Here is an 18,788-nt window from a genome sequence, read left to right as displayed (position 1 = left end):
GGAAAGCAGGTCTTCCAAGAAGCACCAAGTAAACGGTGAGCTGAAAGACGAATGGAAGAGAAAATTAATGGAGAAAATAAACTCCTTTTAAACAAGGAGTTCTCTCGCCAAGAGAGAGACCAATTTCCGCGCTGAAAAGTTTTAAAGATTCTTTTTTTGACGCTTTCCTGGACGCCCTATCCAGATTAGCCCTTCCTTGGTTCCTCTGGGAATCCCCCACGTGAATTCCTACCCATCTTTGAGACTCATCTCAGACACTGCTCCTCCATAAGCCTTTCCAGTTTCTCCTGACTGGGATAGCACATGCTCCTCTTTTGAATTCTGACATTATTTTCTCTCTGTCTCTCTCAAGGTATTATTAGCTAGGCACCGACCTAGGCCCTAGAAATGCAAAGAATAAGACACCTTCTCTGCCCTCAAGGAGTTCACAATCAAGCCAGACCTGGCAGACAAGTGCAATGTAGAGTTTGAAAACCATGCAGTGGAAGAGTAACATCAGCACAGGTCATCTTTGTGGGCCACCCACTCTGTGTCCGGCCCCATGCTCAGCATTACACGATGTTACTCACCAAAGAAGCCACTGAGGCCTGGGCTTTTCTTCATGAAATTATTAATTTACTAATTCAATCTCTTTGCTTGCTGTAGGTCTTTTCAGGTTATTAAACTCGATGTCAGTAGTTTGTATCTTTCTAGGATTTTTAAAAATTTCATCTAAGTTATCTAATTTGTTCATTTGTAAGCATATAATTGTCCACTGTATTCTCTTATAATCTTTTTATTATTATTATTATTTCTTTAATTTATTTCTGACTCAGGTAATTTGAGTATCTTCTCTTTTTCCCCCTCCCTCCCAGTGTAGCTAAAAGTTTGTCAATTTCGTTGATTTTTTTCCCAAAGAACCAACTTTTGGTTTTATTCATTTCTCTGTTGTTTTTCTATTTCATTTTTGTTTCATTTATTCCCATTTTAATCTTTATTATTTCCCCTTTTCTGTTTCTTTGGGCTTAATTTGCTCTTCTTTTCCTAGATCTCTAAGGTGGAAGTTTGGGTTATTTTATCTGAGATCAGTCTTTTTAAATATAGGCATTTATAACTATAAATTTCCCTCTAAGCACTGCCTTAGTAACATCTCATAAGTTTGGTATGTTGGTTCTGTTTTCATTCATCTCAGAGTATTTTCTGATTTCCCTTGAGCTGTCTTCTTTGACTCATTGGTTATTTAAGAATTATTATTTAATTCCCACATATTTGTGAACTTCCTCAAATTCTTTCTGTTGCTGATTTCTAATTGAATTCCACTACAGTCAGAGAACATACTTTGTATGATTTCAATCCTTGCAAATCTATTGAGACTTGCTTTATAGCAGACATATGGTTTATTATGGAGAATGCTCCATGTGCCCTTGAGAAAATGTGTATTCTGCTGTTGTTGGGTAAAGTATTCTACAGATGCCTGTTAAGCCTAGTTGTTTTATAGTGTTTTTCAAGTTTTCTATATCCATATTGGTTTTCGCCTACTTGTTGTATCCATAATTGAAAGAGAGGTCATGAGATACTCAACTATGATGGTCGTATTTGGAATATTATTGTCTATTCCTCTCTTCAGTTCTGTCACATTTGGCTTCATGTATTTTGGGACTGTATGTAGCTGCGCATATGTTTGTCATTCTTATATCTTCCTGCTTAATTGACCCATTTATTACTATCAAATTTCCCTCTTTATTTCTAGTAACAGTTTTTGTCTTAAAGTTTATTTTGTCTGATATGAGTAATGGCCCCTGCGCCCCGTTATGGTTGTAGTTTTCATAATATCTCTTTTTTCATCTTTTGCTTTTGACATATTTATATCTTTGAATATAAAGTCTATATCTCCTGTAGATACCGTATAGTTAGATCATGATTTGTTTCTTATCCGGTTTGTCTCTCTCTGCCTTTTGGTTGAATAGTTTAATCCATTTCCATTTACTCTTTGGGTGTTGTTGGATTTACATCTGCCATTTTGCGTTCTGTTTCCTAGACTACTAATGGCAACTTTGTTTTTCCTTTCCTTCTTTACCACCTCCTTTTGCCTTACGTGGATATTTCCTAGTGTTCTATTCCCACTTCTTTATTAAACTTAACTATATTTTTGAGGGTTTGTTTGTTCGTTTGTTTTTGTGGTTTTCCTACAGCTTTCATCTTAACTTATCGGGATCCACTTCATTCTCTACTCCCATTTTAATGTTAGACATATTATGTCTATACGTGTTACAAACCCAGATACACATTGTTATAATCATTGCTTTATACTGTTAGATATTGTGTAAGTAGCTAACAGAAGACAGGAAAGCACAAATATGGTCATCAAGGTTTTTGTTTTGTTTTTTTTTAATATTAACCTTCTTGGTTTTCTTTATTTCTTCTTATGGATTCAAGTTATCATCTCATGTTATTTTCTATATACTCCAGTATAGCTTCATTCCCATTCCTTTCTTTGTATTTTTATTGTCAAAATATTATATTTATTTCAGTTATAAGCCCAGGTGGTGTCTTACAGGGAGAACTGTGGAAGGCTGTCATGGACTAGCCTGGCCAGCCTGGTCAGCCCTGGGTAGTGAAGGGGAGACCGGTCTGGGGACAGAGACGGGCAAGGTCTTGGTTGTTCTTAAACACTCCTGCTCACAGGCACTCAGAAGCTGCTCCTCAGCTTGGCCCTCCCCATCCTCTGGACCCTTAATCCTGCCCCCCACCACGCACACACTCACCAGCTTCTCACCAGCCCTGTGAGCAGACGTCAAAGCTCCTCGCTCTAGGTCAGCTTGCCCACACAACCCCAAGAGAGCGGAAGAAAGGAAGGGGAAGGGGACAAAGTACCATCTTCCGGAGAGGCTTCTGGGAGGTTCCGGAGTTTCTGGAGGTGTGAAGGTGACCATCTTCATCTGAGTTTAACTCTGCCGGGCCACATCGGCTTACATCTGTGACCTCTCAGGAGACCTGCTGATCCACAGGTCCCTAGAGCTAGCAAAAGGGTTTAGGAAGAAGTTGGGGCTGGGACGTCTCCAAGGTAACTGTCCAATGGACACGATCAGCCTGAACTTACGGTTGGAAGAAGGTCAGGAGCACAGAAGGCTGAGGTCAAACTATGGGGTGGCCTGCCCCGAGCTCAGCACTGGGGAAGGACTCCACAAAGGCATCTGGCGTTATTGCAGACTGGGGACTCCACAGCGTGCTTACACTGAGTCCTGGCTTCACATCCCAATATCTCTCTCTCTCTCCCCTATGTGCACACACACACACAGACACTCATGTGCGTGTGGGCACACACACACTCCTCTCTGCATTTTTACCGTGACACTTCTCACCAGTAAACAGCCACTACTTTAGGCTTCCTGTGCCGGGAGGCAGGCCAGCGCCAAGAGTATTAACACGAAGAGTCCTTGCCTTCCAGCAGCTTACAGTCTACTGTGTCACCGTGGTCATCCGCAGAGGCTTGTGGCTAATTCTGGGGCCGACCTAAGCCTTTGTTGCCACACACCTCAGCCCTAGTCTCCGTTCTCAACTTCATCAGTCCTGGAGGTGACAGGTGGTCCCCAGTTAGTTTAGAACTGGGGTGGGAAGTTGCGTGTTGTTTCTCGAGCCTCGGAAAACCCCTGCACTTGGCGTTGTGTACAAGTCTCGAGGTAACGCCCTGTGAGGTTTAATTGACAGAGAAATTGGGGCACTTGAGCTGGGTTGAGCAGGGTTTGGGAGCACTTCTTAGAGCCACAGTAATCCCAGCTAAGGTGACCACCCATGCCGGTTTGCTGGGGACTGAGGAGTTTTTGGCCACACAGGACTATCGGTGCTAAAACTGGGGTGGTAGTCCTGGGCCGACGGATGGGCAGTCACCTAAATGTTCACCTGCTTTCTGACTATGCAGGCCTCGATATGCAAAGCCTGCAGGATAAAAATCTCACATAGCAATAAACAGACGCAGGGTTCTAAGGCTCATTTTCCTTAGAACCGTGTCTCTAAGAAATATTATAGCATTTGCTTCGTTTCACTTTATAAAACATGTTGAAAAATAGCCATTCATTTCTAAATCCCTCTTTTCAGTTACTTTTAATATCCTTTAAAAAAAAAAAAAAAGGTGATTGGAACTAAAACTTCACAGACTTGGACTAAACCCAAAAGGGAATATTTATTTCAGCAAAATTCATTCAAGGTCTTGAAACTTAAGTGTGTGACTATAAAATACACCTTTTCAGTCTAAAATCATGCCCTTTTCTGCACTTGGATGGCTGAACTGTGAAATGTCAGGTGGACATATGCGGTGTACCCAGGAATGTGACCCTAGAAAAAAAGAAAGGAAGATGTGATAGTGAAGAGGCACCCGGGCTCCCCAGGGCTGCCAAGGCCGGTCGGCTGAGCTGGGCTTCTGGGAGGGTCCAGTCTGTCCGCCTCTCCCTGCTGGGGCTCCCATCTTATGCCATCCTGCCTCTTCCTGCTCGTCGGTGGGGGCGGGGGGTTTGGGGGACGGTCTGTTCACATTCTCCTTCACAAGCACGGTTGTCATTTGCTCCAGCTTCAGCTCCTCGCCCTGATTCCAGCATGAAGGTGTTCCTGGATCTCACACAAGGTGCCTTTATGGGGGCAGAGGGGATCCATCAGCGCCTTCAAATTCCAGCCCTGTCTACACCCAGACAGAGGGCCATGTTCTCCCTCTCACAAAGATTCTCCTTCACGAGAGCTGCAGAAATGGGGCTTTTATCCTTTCGTTTGTCCTGGTGTTCATTTGTTCCTTCCACCAGAATCATGAGCTGTTTGAAGGACAAACAGAACGCACATGTCGTGTGTGTGTGTGTGTGTGTGTGTGTGTGTGCACGTGCGCGTGCACGCACGGGCACACACAGGCTGAGTTGGTGGGTGAGTGCATGCGGGTGCTTGCAAGTATGCACATGTGTGCACGAATGTGTGTATCTCCCTCAGTCCTTAACACCACGCTGTGAAGTGGACAGAATGTGTGGTTTCATTGCGCTTTGCAGGCTGGCTTATGTAAGTTTGAACAGGGTGACCTGGGTTCAAATCCTGTCTCTGCCTCTTGGTAGCTGCATGACCTTGGATGGCTCGTTTGGCGCCTTCGTCTCTCCGTTCCCTCTTCTGGAAGATGGTGATCGCAGTCGTGGCACCACAGAGGGCTGCTGCAAGAATTAAAGAGGTCAGCTGTGCGAAGTGCTTGCACGCAGCCTGGATGCAGGGTGCCCTGCAAACTTCGGACGGGGTGCAACGTGAGGGGAGAGTGTGACTCCCTCCCATCCCACCCCCCCACCTCCCTGCCATTTCAACCACAAGGGGCCACTGTGACCAGGGTCTTGTCACAAACATCTCCTTCTACAAACGCTCTATGAGTATATAAGTTCGTATGTATTTAATTCTCTTTTTAAATAAATGGTCGAGTGCACACACACAGTTTCGCACCCGATTTTTCTCTCCCCAGTCAGTACGCATACCGCGGCCTGTTGTCTTCGTGGCTGCAGGGCGTTCCGCTGAGTGGCAAACAGTAATTTACTCGCCCGCCCCTTTGTGAAGGACACTCCAGGTGTTTCCAATCTTTGGCTGTTACAGTGTTGCTAGGTGTAGCAGATTGAATGGCATCCACCTGACCGACATCAGGTCCTAAGCCCTGGAACTTGGAAATGTTACTTTACGGGGAGGGGGACAAGTCCTCGAGATGTGATTTCATTAAAACTCGTAAAAAAACAAACCAAAAAAAACAAACAAAAAAAATGCATCGCAAATAGGTTTTATTTGTCACCATGGAAAGTCTGAATTTTAAACAGATCCTGGGGGCGGGGGGCGGGGGGCGGGGCGCAGATCCATCGGCTCGCTCAGCTGGACCACCTGTCTCACCGCCAGTAGCTTTTCCGGAACCGCTTCCGTCACTGCGAACGAAGCTCCGTGAGTTTTCCCAGTTCAAACCTGGTCTTCTTCGGCGTTTGGACTTTTCTCACAAGGACACCGTGGAGCCGATAAGCAGGTCGGCAGGACTTCTGCGTGTCCTCCCCAGTGCCGTCCGGAATCAGCGTGCTGGCAACTTCTTTCAGGTCGTGTGTCTACACCTCTCGGGTCACGATTCCATCATCTTCTCCCAGATTCGGCGGCCCGTGGACCCTGAGCGTAAGAGGTCTTCCGGATCCGACTGCTGCATTTTTAAATAAAACCAACACAGAATAAAAGAAGCAAATAACCATCGGGAGTCTTGACCACAACATGAGCTTCGATCACGGTCTGCCATTTTTTTGACAAGGAGCACGTTTTGGCCCAGGTAAGAGCCCTGCCACGGAAATGAGGTGAGTTTTGCCCTAAGCATCCTCAGTCGTTAGCTTGAATTTTCTGAGTGCAGCTTCCTCATTCTGCAGATCAGCTGGGCTCACTTCAAAAACACGATCCGGTTCAATTTTGGATCCTCGGGTTCTCGTGACCGGTGTTTCTCCGACATTCCTTATATGGAGCAGAGCCGGTGCTTACACATTGTGCCAATCTTCTTTAACAAATGAGTCGACCACTATCTTCTCGGCTCCCTTTTTGCCACCTCTTGTGAGGCGCTTGTTCCTGCCAACCGCCGTGGTGCCACTCGGAGAGACGAAAGGCTAAATTAAAGCTCTCGACATAGGGAGATAGATGATCCTGGATGGCCTGGGTGCAATCACGAATATCCCTGGAGAAGCAGAGGGACATGGAACACAGTCAGAAGAGAAGGCACACAGAGAGAGGGCCGACGTGAAGACGGAGGCAGAAACCGGAAGGCTGGCAGGTGCCAGAAGCTGGAAGAGGCAGCGGGGAATCCGCCCCCCAGACACTTCAGAGAGCACGGCCCTGCTGACCCCTCGATTCTGGCCCAGTGAGACTAATTTTGGACTTCCGCTCTCCAGAACTATGAGAGGATGCCACCAAGTTTGTGGTCATTTGTTACAGCAGCCACGGGAAACAAATATACTAGATCTATCCTTAAAATGTAAGTCTACACACATAGAACGTTGTTTACAAGGACAGTTGGGGTTCCGACTGAGGGAGACTGAAGTGTGGGAGCTGGCTGGGCCTGTCGGGGTGGTTTAATGGCTCTCGGGGCCTGGAAGGGGGGTTGGGGCTCAGACGTTCAGGTCAGTGAAGGGGCAGCAAAAAGAACTGTACGAGGACCCTGAGGGGTTGGAGAAGTGTCGCACACAAGGTTTTTGAGAGAGGAGACAGGACCATGATCTAGAAGCAATAAGGAGAATGCTTACCCCAGCCCCATCCAGAGATTAGGGGCGAGGAAGAGGAACTGGCAGCCATTTCACAGGCTTCGCAGAGAGTAGGGTCCTCAGGGATGACCTGGGCTTTGGACGGGACAGAGGGAAGGGGACATTTAAGGGGAGCTTGAGTGTACAAGGGATTGTGCGCCTGTGGCACAGGTTCCCGAGGGCCAAATGGAAGGATGCAGCAAAGAGGTGGAGGCTAGGAAGTGGGGTTGGGATGAGAGATACCCCAGGAGTCTTGGGCGTCTTGAGACATCAATAATGGGATAACGGGCGTGATGGGTTCACCCAGGATGGTCACCAAACACGTCCAAAGGCACGGAGGCCTGGGACCGGCTCCATCCTTGTGACATCCCTCATTCGACAGCGTTCTAAGGAAACTTGACCTCGTGGCAGGCACCACGAGGGAGACCCCAGCTGGGCCCAAACCTAACAAACGTCTCTCCTCAGGAGGCCCGTGTCCTGAGACCGAGGCCACGACGTGCCACGTCCATCGTCTCCCTCCGTCATCACTTGGCTTCCAGAGACTTTGACCGTCCTCACACCACGTCTCCTGAAACTGAAAAACTGAACTGCGTGGCACTCTTTACAAGAGGGAGCTCATTTCGTCTTCACAGCCACCCTGTGAAATCGAGCACTGTTGCCATTCCCGTTTTACAGATGAGGGAACCGAGGCAGACGAAGGTAAAGGAGCTGACGCCGATGTCACAGCCGGCGGGTGGTTGCATCGGGGTTTGAACATGAGCCCATGGTCTCCACCCAAGCTCCCCTGCCTGCCACCCTCACAAGTAAGTATTGAAAAGTATTGAAAAGCCCAAACTGACGCGCGTCTGCTTCATGAGGGGTGCTGATCAATTGCCCCAACTCTGAAGTAAAAAAGGCTTTTCCTTTGATTCAGAAATGACTCCCCCGACATTCCCCCCACCCAGGTACCCATCCCATAATCAGCTCCTTATCGTTTCCTCCTCTCTCGGGGTTAAGGCTTGAAAGGTGCTTGCAGTCATCACTTGCCATTTCAAAATCGCCAGTAGAAAATTCTCGGTAGAGGAAGGAACGAGAAGGTTGCCCGGTTAGATGTTGATTCGGGAGGATTAAGGGTTCTCACCTTCGTCAGTCTGGCAGTCCGGACCTGCCGCATCTGGCTCCTTCCCTTTTTGAGGAATGGAGCTCAGAAGGCCCTTTGAACGGTTCTTCTGTTTTCCTCTGGCGGGCGGGCGCTCCGCAGCCTTTCAACCCTCCGGCTCAGCCACATCTTGATTTTCCAGAGCCCGAGGCAACTTTATCAGTTCTGCTTCCGGTTTCCGTGGGAATAATAAAATAAGCTTTGCAGGAACGGGCCACAGGAGCTTCACACAGCAGAACCTCCTATGGGTTGTCGCTCTACCAGTTAGATGGGGTTCATCTAACGGATGGCACTGACCTGACCAGTATAGACGAACCCGCATAGGCAGCCCGGGGTGGCAGAGAGGCCCACGGTGTCGCAGACCCAGGATCCGTCTATCTTTTTGCCCAGTTTTCCTTCCCTAGGTCGTCTCATAACCGATGCTGGAGCTCCGGCCATCACATCTGCATCCGAAGTCTCAGAAAGGAAAACGAGGAAGAGGAAGAGAAAGAAATCACTTTGAAAAAGATGGTCCAGCGTGACGTCCACCCTTTCACTTTAATTTCTTTGTCCAGAGCTTTGTCATGTGGCTACCCCTACCTCAAAGAGTGCTAAGGGATGTCGTGTTTTAGTTAGTAGCACTGTATTCAATTTAAAAAAAAAAAATAATAGTGCTTTTTCACTAAGGACAAAGGAAAGAACTGAGATTGGAAGGCAGAGAGCAGGCTTTGTTAGAGTCGCTCTACTGTATCGTGAGAAAGAAGGTCAAGGCCATGGGCTCAGGAAGAACTCACATACTCAGATCAGTTAGCTGAAGTGCCCGTGAATAGCCCAGTTTCCCCGGGCTCAGCAGGTTGCCCATGTAGGAGGGGTCTCGGCCGGGTCAGGATCACAGCCCCCACTGGCCCAGATGTTGTCTATATGACAGTTTCAAAAGGCATCCTTCTTCTGGATGCATGTAGCCCCTGGACTGGTAACAAGACGGCGTTTGGAAAATTAGAAAAAGTCATCCTCTCTGGGTAACTGCGGATCCATGGTGAGCCTTTGCCCCTCACACCTAATGGGCAGGAGTGTTTGTGCTGTGCACAACTCAAACAACTGTGCGCCACAGCCCTGATAAAGAGGATGTAGACTGGAGGCCGGCATCGTGTTCCCGGACCGAAGGCCTGAACAGCCATTGCGATTATCTCCCAGGTACGAGCAGTACCTTGCACTCCTGCCCTGGTGATCCGTGCTCTCCCTCCACCCTGCCTGGCTGAGAGGGTGGAGCAAAGCAGTTAAGAAATCCTGGCTTTGCAGTTACAAGCTGGGTGACCTTGAGAAGTTTATCGACTCTCCTGAGACTCAGTTTCTTCATCTTTAAAATAAGAATCATAACATCTACCTCGGGATTCTTATAAAGATTCCAGGAGAGATAACTACGTGTATCAGTTAGCATTAGGTTCAGTTTCGAGAAGCAGAAAAGCAAAAGATACGAGTTGATTTTCTTCCCATACTCAAGAAGTCAGAAGCTGTGCATGATGTGGCTTCCCTCTTCAAGGTCACCTCGCGATCCATGGTATCTGAGCGGTAGGGACACAGTAACCTGCACATTGCACGTGGCTGGAAAGAGGGAGTGGATGAGTGAGAAGTTATGTTGTTTAGAAGTCACACACAGTTTCCCATTTCAACCCCATTGGCCACAAATCACAAAGCCACACACTTCAGTAGGAGGCTGAGAAATGCGTTTGTTTTGTGTTTTTTTTTTTTATTAGAGATAGTCATGGCACCAGCTGAATATCCGAGTTTCCGCTCCTACAGAAGTGGAGAAGAGACACTGGGGACCAGCCTGGCCTGCCGTGGTGCGTGAAGCACTTAGCTCAGCATCGGAGCTTTCCTGGGACGGGTCGACTCCGTCTGACGCCCAGTAAGCGTGGGAGCGAGGCTCTCTTGAGCTCAGTCCCTGAAGAGGGAGAACGGCATAACCAGGGCATCTTCTATCTCTGTCTCCTTGTACAGGAAGGGAGGCTTCATGGAGGAGGAGGTCACTGAGCGAGCCATTGAAGCACAGGGAGAAGTCACGTGGGCAGAAGCGTCAGGAGGAGGGAGCAGCGGGAACCGAGAGTGGAGGGGAGGGACAAGGAGGCCGTCTGGGGACTGTTGGGAGCCCTAGAAGCAGAACCTGAGGTGGGGATCCTTGTTCCGGAGATAATTAAGGGGTGGGTGGGGGGCTCGCAGACCGGGGCGGGGAGGCAGGGTGGAATGGGAGAAGCAAGCCCAGAAGGATGTGGGTACAGCCTCCTCCACGGGGGCTCTGGGGCACAGTGTGCACACAGTCAGTCGCGGGCATGGGGACCCACCGAGGCGACTCCCCCTTGGCAGAGGGCCATCCCCCAGGATGGTTGTGGGGAATTGCACAGACAATGGCTCACGGCCCTGGGGGATGTGTGTGTCAGCCCAGCTAAGTACATGGGTGCAGCAGCACTGACCAGCACTGACCAGCTCAGGGGAAAACGCGCAGCTCCGTGCGGCTGGAACACGGGGTGCAGGGAGAGATCGATGGTGACACTCATGTCGCTGGGGGTGGGGAACCATAGGATAGCCAGCTGGGCCCAGATCACAGCAGCAGCCAGTCAGTAGGTGGGTTTCGAGCCCCCACTGTGACCCAGGACCGGCCCTTCCCTCGGGAATGAGGACTTTGGGCTAGACTCTGAAGTTGGAGGGGAACCCTGGAGGAGACCAAAGCCGAGTGGGCATTTATCGTTCTCTGGCCACCCAGCATTAAACCAGCCCCGATCCGCTGTCTGGGGGACCCACCACCGTGCGAGTCTTCACGCTCTGCCCCCTGTTACAGAGATGACAGAGGTGGGCTCTCTGTTCTCCCTGACCGCCATCCGCTAAAGCCTAGCCCGTGAGCTCAGCTCAGCGACTGGGGGCTCCCGCTCAGGACTTCGAAACAGGAGAAAGTGAGGAGCAGGGTCAGGGAGCAGAGGGATTGGGCCCGGTGAGGCGCCCGGGGTCTGCCAGCAGAGGCCTGGCGCTTGCCTTCTGCGGCTTCATGGCGGCACGCTTTGGTCCTGCCCGTTTCCTGAGCCTCCCTTTGATGTTCTGAGCCACGCAGTACCCTCCAGCACAGTACCCACCCCCCGAAGCTCGTCAGAGTCATCTCCGTTGTTTGCTGCCGTGAGCTCACGGTGGGATTCAGGCAGGACCGGGGCAGAGACGAATCAGAGGCAGAGGCCCAGTTTGGAGACCACAAAATACTATGAGACTCCAAATCGCCTTCTCGATCACCCCAAAACAAATGATATTTCGTCGTTTTCAGCGGTCGAGGTAGTCTATTTTATTTTATTATAATTTTCGATTGTAATTCTTGGTTGAAATGGAGGAACAAAAAGCGGATTGATCCTCCCATCTGAAACAACTAAAAAAACAACAACAAAAACAATGTCTTCGAGACATTGGACATCAGGCAAAGAGGGAAGGCGCTTGCCCCTCTCTGCCTTGAGGGCAGCGTAAGGAGGGGCGGCCCAGGAGGAGCCACGCGGATGCCGGAGACACGGAGGGCGGGTCGGAGGAGACCTGGGTGGCTGGCTGGGGCACCCGGAACAGAGTGTTGAGACAGGTGCACAAGGAGAACCCAGAGGTGAGCAGAGGGCGCCCTGGACAACGCGCTGAGACCTGATTGGCACAGGCTCGTGAGGCAACTACTGTCCGAGGCCAGGGAAACACCACATCAAGGACTAGAAGGAACAGCGTCCCGCGTCCGGAGCTCACGGGAGCGGGGCTGCCGGCTCTGACCCAGCAGTTGTGGGTTGTCGGCGTGAGCGTCTGGTTCGTGAGGGCCTCCCCGCTCCCTCTGGCTCAGTCGCCCTTGGGGCCTGCTCCCTGTGAGTGCTACAGATCTGAGGCCCCCAGGGCCTGATGGCAACCGGCTTCTGCTTCTGATTGCACTTGGCCACCACTTCATCCTGGCTCGGATTCCAGCTATTGAGACTCTTTCTCACAATGACAAAGTCTTGAACGAATACGTAATGGGGCTGTGTTTGGACCCGAGGATGTGTTGCATTTCCCACAGTTTTATATAAACTTCCTCTTGCTGACACAGCCCAGAACGCAGCTGGGCTCACAGGCTGTGAACCTTTCTTTGAGATTCTAAAGTAAGCTGGCTTCTTTTTCACTCAGTTCCCCCAATATGGGCTCCGCCCCACATTCTGAGAGGTGTGACTGGGATGGGCTGGTATCTGTGTGGGCAAGAGCCGCCCAAAGTGCTGTCCCCGGGGGCAGCGTCCAGCATCCGGGCATCCCCTGTGCATCCCGTCTCCGTGGGAGAGGCGGTCCCCTTCAGCACGCGGCCAAGACCGGTTGGCGACCCGAGGCCGAATTGCACGCATGAGCTCAGCGGCTCCCTCAGGCCCAAGCTGTTCCCCACACTGCTTGTGCTGGCCTATACTTTGTGTCGTCCTCATGTTTTAAAATGCAGGTTTTATTATCATTCAGGTGCAGTGAGGCCATCAGATCAGGAGACAGTCACCACTGCAAAGATAGTTGCTCGCCGTTGCCAGGAGGGGCCACCCCCTCACACAGGGCCACATGGGGAAGCACCGGGTTGGTCAGGAGGCCGAGGGAGAAAATGTGGGCAAGAGCCTTTGTTGTGGCTTAACAGGAGGGAATGGGCCGGGCTGGGCAAGCAGGCTTGGGAATGGCTAGTTCGGATCATTTCAGGAGGCTCTGGAGCACAGGGCTGTCCCTCGTTGTCTGGCACTGGCCCTGGGGGGGTTAGGACAGGGGGACAAACGGTCTTGCGTGTGACAGCCCTGTGAGAACTCAATAAAGGAGACAGTTGGGGTGGGTTCTGGATTGACCGATTTGCATATAAAAGGTGAACTCCCAGGTGCGTTGTCTGCCATCTCTAGGAATCACCTGACCCCTCAGGAGGTGGTGGGGAGCAATTGTTCTGGATCAGTAAGGGAAGCATCAGAAACACGCGGAGGTCCCGAATCTCAATTTTGACCAGGACAGGTTTGGGCTGCCCAGCCGTGCCTTTTTCCTTTCGTTGGTCTAGCAATAATGCGATCCTGCATTTTATGCACCCGATATCTTTGGACCTCGTGTGTTCAATGAATTTCTAAGTTTTATGCTAGCTATGTCCACTGCTATTCATTTGTCTTGCTTCATACAAGTTATCTCAAGGGATTCTCTCAACACCCCTGAGGGCGGAGGTGCCAGATACAGGTAGTTATCTATCTCATGTCTATTCTCCCTTTCCTCCTTGCTAGCAGAATTCCAATTTTGTTTAAGGTAGCGACGTGCTTGCCTGAAATACTGACCCCTCCACAGTCTTTTATAGCCACGAGTGGCCAATCAATCAGTTCCTGCCAACGAGACATAAAGGGAAGTTGCTGGGCGAGGTTGAGAGAACTCTTTCAGAAGGGGCAAACATGGTGGCATCCACAATGTGACCTCTTGCCTTTTGCCTCTCCTCTGTCCTCCTGCCTGATACACATGCGGGGTGCTTAGAGGCACAGTAGCCATCTTCCAACCACGAAGAAGAAAGCTTCAAGCCGAGGATCTTAAAATAAGAAACCTGGGTCCTTGGTGGCTTCCTCAGCTGCACCAGCCCTGAATTGCCTGCCCCCAGCTTCCTATTACATGAGAAAAATGTAGCCCCTATTTGGTTAAGTTACTGCGGTGGTCAATATCTCTGGTACGTGCAGCCCAGTGCCGTCCTAATGGGTGAAATAGGCAATGTTATTATTCCCATTGTGCAGAGGAGGACACTGAAGGCTGAAAGGTTAAGAAATGACCCAAGGTCTTGCATCTCTTAAATGACAGAGCCTATTATGGACTGAATTGCCAAAATTCACGTCGAAGCCCTAATCCCCAGTCCCTTAGAATGTGACTATATTTGGAGATAAGGCCTTTAAAGGGGTGATTACGGTTAAATGAGGTCGCTAGGGTGGGAGCTGCCCTCATGTGGCCCTCGGCAAATGTGGAAGCCTCTCTCTCTCCTGAAGGAGGTCAGTGTTTGTTTCCTCATTAACAACTGGCACATTTGAGACTGACCTGACCACTTCTCGCCTTAGCTCCTCACTCATCGTCCACACTCAACCTCCTTAGACAGGCGGCTCTGGACAACCACCTGCCCCCATCCGGTCGTGTTTTGGAAGAATATCTAAGAGCAGGGAGAACTATGGCAGGGTGCGAGTCATCTCTATAGTGTGGTTTGTGGTTTGTAGCCGGCGTTGCCTGGGAGTTGAATTTTATCAAATGCCATGTTAGCAACTATGGACACGTTCACACGATTTTTCTCCTAATGTTAAACCACCCTTGCATTTCTGGAATGAATTCTATTTGGTCATATTTAATGGATTTAATTAAATGGATTATATTTGCTTATAGTTTTATTTTAAACATTTTATATCAATATTTATTAGTGCTACAGGACTGTTTTTGTCTGTTGTGATATTATATTTGCTTTATCAAAGTGACTTCAAATTTTTTTTATGGTCTGTAATAGTTTATGCAGCTTTGTAATCAAATAATCTTTAAGGTTTCAGAGTCCCTGGGTGATTTTTTTTTGTATAAGTTTAGAGTTTTTTGTCTTCTGTGGAAGTTGTCTGCCTACACATTCTATCTCTACTTGAGTTGATTTGGATACATTTTATTTTCTTAGAAATGTATCAATTTCATCTACGTTTTCAAATTTATTTGCCTAAATGAGTGAAAAAATATTACCTTATTTTTTAAAAAATCTGCTCAATTATTTTTCTTTTCTCATTTCTTACCTTGTATACTTGTTTTCTTTTTTAAATCGCACCAACTAGTAGTTTTCAAATTCTTTTGATTTTTTAACCTACCATTTTTTCGATGTATTAGTTACACTCTTTCAACTCACTGAATTTCTGCTTTGACTTTCATTAATTCTTTCTTCCTGCTTTCTTTGGTTTCCTTTGTTGGTGTTTTCTAGTTCTTTATTGTTTAATGGATTTATTTTCACTTTTATGATTTCAGGTATTTACTGCTATATATTTTGCTAGATGTGACCTTGGAACCTTGCCACTGACCATGAAGCATGGAGTTAGCAGAAACGTAACATCCCCTGATGCTAGCCCCTCCCCCACTTACGCTAATCGATCAGCTTAAAGGCAAAGCAGCACCTGTACTAAGGTAGAAGTGCTGCCCCTTCGCTTGTCCTCATCACCATCTGTCGTACCGTCTGCAGAAAGGTTGAGGGAAATGTCGAAATACTTGCTTTTGGCGAGAAAGAGTTAATAACCTGACTAAAACAGTGGCTCTGCCTCCAAGAGCTTACAGTCCATTCAAGGTGACTGGACGTATAAACAAAGACTCTTAACTGCAAGCAGGCGGGATGATAAGGTGTAGTGACCACATCCAGAAACCTGCAGAGTTGAGAAGGAAGATGTTCCTCAGCCTTCCCTGGGAGATGGGCAAAATTGGGTGAAAAACGTTGTGTTATGTGGATGAGGCTTCAACAGAGAAAAATATTTTAAATTACAAATATTTAAATTTACTTTAAAAATACATTTATATACTGCCTTTATAACTATAGTATATGAAACATTTTGGATTTTGACTTGCAGGTGAAAACCTCTAGGCTCTCACTGTCAGCTTTATGAACATTATTCTCCGAGTTGGCTGTAAGGACCGACTGCTTGAACTACATATGGAATTCCCAGGAGGCGACTTTGTTTAGCTAACTTTCCTCTTTCTGATAAAGTTAAGGGCAGCCCCTCTTTAAAAAAAAAATGCTTTCTTGCAGATTTTACTAAAAATATATATCTATAAAGAATAATTTTATAAATTACGTAAGTTATCATTTTAATAAAATTTGTTATTTTATAGATTATATAAAAAATAATATAATTTAGTTTTAAAATATTTAAAATTACATCTTAACTACGATAGTATGTTCTGAAGCCTATTAGGAAATGTAGTTCCCTGTGGGAAAAAAAAGAAAAACACCTGACTTCTTCTCAGTCTTGGGTTTATTAATTGTTTTAACAAGGATGGGATGTCCACATGATCTGAAATTCTGTTTTTTCCAAATTATTATTTTAAGCCAGGTAATGTTTCTTTTCCTTTTCTGACATCTCTGCTTGGGGTGCCTTTTCTAATATAGACAGCGTCAGTTAAACTTTAATAGGTCAAATTATATTTGCTAATAGTCAACTTGCGACATTTATTTCCTAGTCATATTCACCAACTTTTGAGCTCCTTTAGCATAAAACTATGAAAATCTTACATTCGGTAACTTAAATCATATTTATTTCCCAAGGGAATATCAAGAGTTTTGCTTCTCAGAAATTCTCTCATCAGCTAAATGTCAATTACCTAGAAATGACAAGAGCTTTAGGGTCTGGGAACAGTTGCGAGAAAAGGTGGACATCTATCTGTCTACGTGAGCCGAGTGCGTTCTGTGAAGGTCTCATAAACTCGGAGCCGCATTGTTTGGGGGTTTTGATTTGCATATCAGTGTCCTTAATTGCTTTATCTCCATCCCTTTTATTTTCCAATCTTAAGAGATTTAGTCATAAGATTCTGATAGCAGGAGCTTTGGGTACATTTTGTGTTTTGCTAATTTGCCATGAGAACACAGAGTCGCTCTGAGCCTATGGGATCTGTCCTGGCACAATGCAAATAGGATCATGAGAAATGGGAACGCACAGCATAATGCTCTTATTGTGTCTGCCTACTTTGCTTGGGGCAGGGAGGGGACAGTTAGCAGGTGGGGGCGGGGGCAGGGGACAGAGGAAGAGGGGCTCGTGAGGACCACAGTTTCTGTACCATCGTCACGTCGCCTACTTATACACGGGCTTTGCTTTATTTCAAAATGCTGCATTTGAGGAAGGGGCAGAAGAAAGGGCACTGGTACCATTCTCACATCCATTAGCCTCATGCGGGTGGCCGCCTGGGCACCCGGAGCACGATGGCCTCTCTGTGAGCCAAGGAAACATTATGTGTTCAGGTCCCTTGGGCTGATGTGCCAAGCGCACTCAGGAAAGGCTGTGACACAGCTATGGCCGTGTGCTCTGAGCACTTCTGCCACTCAACATGGCTGGTTGGAGGCTCAGGTGACAAAACTACATTCTGCATTTCATGACGATGGCTCATGTGGTCTTTTGGAATCTGGCCCCGTTGCGGGAACAGCATGGCCGTGGCTGTTGTGTTGGGTTTGGGCCCTTCGCAGATGTGTATCTCGTGGACGATCACTCGCTGTTCACTAGCACGTGGCTTAGTGTCTAGATTAGTGTCTATGGAAAGTTATCACACAGTTAAGGGCGGACTCTGGGGCAAGCAGGTGGGTTTGTAGATACTTCACCTTGAGCGAATTAACGTTTCTGGCTTTTGGTTTCCTTTGCGAAAGAACAGTACTAGTCTCTTCCCAATCTGTGAGGTGTAAGTAATATACTCGGCACTTAGCACCGCTGTCTGGGAAACAGTGAGGTGTAAATGCCAGCTATGACTATGTGACATCTGGTGTTGAACTTCTCCTGGAATGAACCACATTTCAGTCTCTCTGGGGCCAGTGGGGCTTTCTGCAATGCGCAGTGACGACTTCTGGGGTCTTGCGACAATCAGAGCATGGTGGGGGGTGGCTGTGAGGCTCTGTAAGAGAATTCGGCAGAGCTCGGACCCCCTCAGGCGTACTGTGCTCTAAGCACATGGCGATTGATTTCAAGCTCGATGACACATTCTTCGCAGAGCAGTTGCCAAGGAACGAGGCAATCTTAGGACAGAAATACTGCCTGTGTTTAGTTTGCTGGTCGAAGGGGTTTTAGGTGGTGTCACATTTTCTTACTAGCATTCCTGGTCTCCATGAAATAACTACACGAGAAGACAAGTTAGGTACAAGGACAAAACCACAGACCCAGGTTGGCTCCATATAGACAACAGGCCCTTCGTTGCCTTTTGATATTGATCCAAAGATGTCCTGGATTAAACGGACAGGAAACCGAGACCACACGCTCAAGTGGCTCTGTGGCCTGCCATCCAGCAAAGTGACTTTTGTTGAGAAGCTGCTTTCTGGGAAGTCCCCGGTGTGGCCCTTGGCTCCACCCTCTCTAGTGATGGGACCATGGATGAGTCAAGTCACCACCGCCGTCCTCAGGGCTGGATGCACAGGGTGAACGGAGCAGGCATCAGGGCCTATTGGGGACTGCTGGTCCCTCCTTCCCCATAGATGGCTATAATGGGGCTCCTCGCATTTACATCGAGACCAGCTGCTGTGTCCAAACAGAGAGCTCAGGGGGTTTGGGGCAGAGAGGACAGTTCTTATTTTACATGAGTATTCGCTAAAGAAGGTAGTGGGATGCTGATAATCTAATGATTTCCATACTCAAAAGTGAGTGACCCTTTGGCTAATAACTTCTGGTGATTTTATGAAGCAAAAGAGTAACTATCATGGCCACATGAAGCATATATGTCTCACT

General features: G+C 48.0%; 1 pseudogene; it reads right to left on the bottom strand.

The window, feature by feature from the left end:
- Window positions 1–4,233: 4,233 nt before the first annotated feature.
- On the bottom strand, window positions 4,234–14,432 carry LOC111728849 (annotated as a pseudogene).
- Between the last annotated feature and the right edge of the window lie 4,356 nt (window positions 14,433–18,788).

The sequence above is a fragment of the Pteropus vampyrus genome, unplaced genomic scaffold (assembly GCF_000151845.1).
Source record: "Pteropus vampyrus isolate Shadow unplaced genomic scaffold, Pvam_2.0 Scaffold233, whole genome shotgun sequence".
NCBI lineage: Eukaryota > Metazoa > Chordata > Mammalia > Chiroptera > Pteropodidae > Pteropus > Pteropus vampyrus.
Note: the sequence above shows the minus strand (reverse complement) of the source record. Positions and strands in the feature narration are given on the sequence as shown.